The following is a 4,039-nucleotide window of genomic DNA, read 5'->3' as shown; positions in this document are numbered from 1 at the left end:
GATTTCGTAGAAGTGTGGTTTTTTAAATTTAATCATACAGGGATTATCAGTTGGGGGGGCGGGGGGAAGAAAACTTGAAAGGGTTCAGATATCAAAATTAGCATGTGAAATACATGTGGGTAATGAGTCTAGTGTTAAACTATTGAATTAAACTGAACTATTTCCTTATTTTTATTTCTGTATCTTAAGCATTTGAATAAATAAATGATCTAGCAGTTATTTATAAACAGGTGTATTGACTATTAGGATGTGATAAAATTATTAATTTTCTTTATGTGAAATTTACAGTAAAGGTTCCTTCGACTTAATCTTTAATCATAATTTAAAATTAAATTTACTAGCTCTTTACCAGAAACCTGAAATGTTTTAACTTTTATACTGGTAAATACTTATTTGTCTTATTGGATAACTTTTAGTGTCTTTGAGTTTGGAACAAGGACTTTTAAACATCGTGGAATTTCCAGAGGTTGCAGATGCTGCTTCGTACCACCATGAAAACCTACTTATATCCAATTCAGCTGAGGTACCTCCTTCTCTTTGCCAGAGCCCCTGCCCCACTGCCCCCCCCCACATGAACACACACACAGGGTTAATAGGACTGTTAGGACAAAACTAGCTGAAGGTTTTATTTACACTGATCACGCAGTACATCACATAATCCCTTGAGAACAGATGACATTTAGCACTGACCTGCAGTTCCTTCCTGCTGGGCACCATGCTGCTTCTAGGACAGTAGTAATAAAAACAAAGGCATCCTTTCCTTTTGTACTGAAATGTGTTCAGTAGCACACATGCAGTACAGGGAGAAAGAAAAAGTCTGGATGCAAATGTAGAGTAATAGGAAGAGTTGTAGACCAAAGGAGTTGTGAATCTATACAAAGACAAGAGCTGGGGGTTGTGTTTTGCTGTGTTTGTGTTTTTTTTATCCTCTGCACTCTGCGTCCCTCTCAGTATGAGATTTGGAAAGGAAAAATATGTTTCTCTGCACCAAGCCCTGCTGACTGATTTCCTACAGTGTTTTAAATGCAATATTTTCAGAAACCTGGCACTGAACTTGAAATTTTCCTATTTCAGAATTTTTTTTCTACCTCTCTGTGAAGCTTATTCATCATAATTTTTGGATGATATGAGGCACATAGAGTTTGAGGCTGACCATGAAGTTTTGCATACTTAAACAGAGAGTATACTTTGGTCTTCTTGCAAAATGAGATGGATTTTCTGTGATGGAGAAAAATATCTTAATTTATAATTTAAGGCTGAACTGAAAAATACTAGATTCATCTAGTAAGAGTATGTGGGCAGCTCTCAGTATAGATTTCCAAACTTCAGAATAATTGAAGCTTCAGTGTTAAGTTTATCTTCTTGCAATTATTCAGAGCTGTGACTTCCCTGCTAGTGAAACATTGATCTTCTTGCTAGTTAGGCACTTTGTGAAAACATGTCAGTATTCATGCTGAATCTACCATAAAATTACTGAAGCCCGTTAATGAATTTATGTTAATATGTTTCTAGTCAGTATACCTGAAAACTAGTGCTTTTTCTCTTATAGAAGAAATCATTCTGTTTAAACATCATCTACCATGAAAAATCTTTAATTTAGACATATAGGGTTTTTTTGGCATTGTATTAATAGAATATTGAAGTCATAAGCGTGTTCAGAAACAACAGTTCAGTTTTGCCCATAGGTCAGATCTAGCTGTGTACCTGTTGAGAGTAGAAGAAACTCCACCTACAACAGGTAGAACTCTAGTCTCCCTTTGCTACTGGTTGTTGCAAACTTAGAAGTGCACTGAGGCCACTGTGCTTTCTACCTGTTTCTTTTGAAGAATATTGCTCTTTATTGGAAGCTTTACTTGCATTAGCTCTGCTGGGGGGATAAATAGTTGAAGTAACTGTTAACCTCAGCTGTTTCACATAATGAGTCTGTATCCTGATGGCTGTTCGGTTACAGGTGTTGGGCTACACACCAAAAAATGTGACTCCTCTTTTACCTTAGAACTTAGCTGACTATGAAGTGAGTGTTGCTTTAGACAAAGATCCTATTGTGGAGACTTGATTTTACAGTAGTTCAGTTGCCCTTTAGTTAAAATATATGCAGTAACTGTCATTGTTTTGTTAATACAGAGTACCTCTATAGGATACTTTCTACGGTTTTCCTTCCTGTCTAAATGGGAGAGAAGAAAATCAGAGGAAAGCTAAGCTGAAGATGCAGGTTATTGCGATTTGAAGTCTGTTAGTTTGGTGACTGTGATTCTTAATGCAAAATCAGTGCAACAGTAGAGTCATCAGAAGCTTGCATATCAGTGCGTAGTTTGTTTGGATCAAGCAGCTCTAATAATTCATGACTAAAAGTAAAACTTTTTTGTCTCAGGCAAGCAACTGAAGAAGCCAGTAATGGGAATTGCAAAGTTATGTTCGCTAGCATGCACTTGAATCTTTTTATGTGGTGCGACTCTGAACAGTGAGTATTGCAGGTAGCTGTGGAAGCAGCGCCTCATTTTGATTTTGCATTAACTGAAGGGAATTGCTAAGAGTTTAATCTGCATTTGGCAACAATTCCTTAAAAGGGCTGATAGGTATCAAAGTATTTGAAAAAAAAATGTAATCCCATGGTTAATTTTAGAAAGTATATTTAGGTGTGTGTATTATGCGTTAGAGAGGATTAAGATCTTTTAAATTGGCTTTACAGTTGTATGAACTAAAAATGCATCCTTCAAGTGCCTAAATATTTTGTGACTTGTGAGCATATTAATGCTACTTCTATTTTTCTGACACAAGAGAGCCCCTACAGTGGTGACTCCTCCAGGGTTTATTGTCCCTAAGAAGGTATCTCTTAAACCTGCTGTGGCTGTAGATTCTAACTTCAGAAACTGCCACTTCACTCCTAATTACAAATGGGAGAGGTGCATTTACTTAACACTTTAAGTATTTTAATGGCTGTTACTTAGTACCAAGTTGTCTGAACTTTTTAAGTGTTCTTGTGAATGAGAAGCAGCATAACGCATCAGAGCTTGGGTGAGTTTTAGTGTAAGGAATGGTTTTTGGTTAACTCCTAAGTTCTTTTTGTTCCTTTTGGCTTTTAGGGAGAGGTTAGCCTAGAATTAGTAAAGAATCTGTAATTTTCTAAGTTTCTCTCAAAATGTGTTTGGGTTTAGAAATTGCTTAATTAAAACATGACTTACAAGTGGTAGTAAATTTCAGCCTGAGGGGTTTAAATGTTTGTTTAAAACAAATCCACAGAGTAGACTACGATTTGTAACCTTAAGAAAAGTTGCACAGGTGGCTCTGCCTTCTTTTGAGATAGTAGGTATAGTAGCAGCTTAGTATTTGTCCTCTGATTCCCTACAAATCCCTAAGCAAACTGCTCAATAATGCACTGAGCTATTCAGTTAAAGCCAACTATAGCCACAGGTGTAAAGTTAGGAGCTTTCTGAGGCTTTTCCCCTGGTCCCCCACCCTCAGCATTTCAGGTGACTAAAGCCCAGCGTAATGAGCCCATGAAGTACAGAGAAGATAGCTGCTAAAGGAAGTGAAATGAAATTGTTGATCTGAATCGGGTTCTTGGCTTTGTAAGAAGAGAAAAAAATCTACCTCTGAAAAAGTAAAGCTGAATTCAGATAAATTTCTCCAGGTGGTTGGAGCATCTTGGTTACTTCACTTAATGTTTTATATATATGTCCTTTCAGTGGATGGTGCATTGATGTACACGTTGCATGCTGAGAGCAGGTACTGTCTCCTGATACTGAACTGGAGGAGTGTGGTCGCGTTGACAAGACCTTCAAGTTCATCATAGCATGGTCTCGTCTTTAGACTTTTGACCCTTGTGCTGTGGAAGAGAAAGGAGGTTGTGTGGCAGAAGAATGTAAGTTTTGAAAGAGGGGAAATGTTCCTGTAGGTAGTTCCCTCAATCTAGATTGGTAGCTCTGTATGCTTGTGGATTGAGGAGACCTTTTTCCCAAAGGTAACATAATAGCTCTTAACAAAAGGAGGGAGTATGCAGTGTAGACTGGGCGGGGACAGGGAAAGTTTGTAGTGCTTC

General features: G+C 37.6%; 1 long non-coding RNA gene across 1 annotated transcript; it reads left to right on the top strand.

The window, feature by feature from the left end:
* Positions 1–394: 394 nt before the first annotated feature.
* LOC110361108 (uncharacterized) lies at positions 395–3,821 on the top strand. Its single transcript, XR_010474475.1, has 3 exons — positions 395–523; positions 2,372–2,461; positions 3,687–3,821. It is a non-coding gene; the product is annotated as an uncharacterized LOC110361108 (long non-coding RNA).
* Positions 3,822–4,039: the final 218 nt, after the last annotated feature.

Source organism: Columba livia, chromosome 9 (genome assembly GCF_036013475.1).
Source record: "Columba livia isolate bColLiv1 breed racing homer chromosome 9, bColLiv1.pat.W.v2, whole genome shotgun sequence".
NCBI lineage: Eukaryota > Metazoa > Chordata > Aves > Columbiformes > Columbidae > Columba > Columba livia.
The sequence above is the reverse complement of the archived record's forward strand: the minus strand, read 5'-3'. Positions and strand labels throughout refer to the sequence as shown.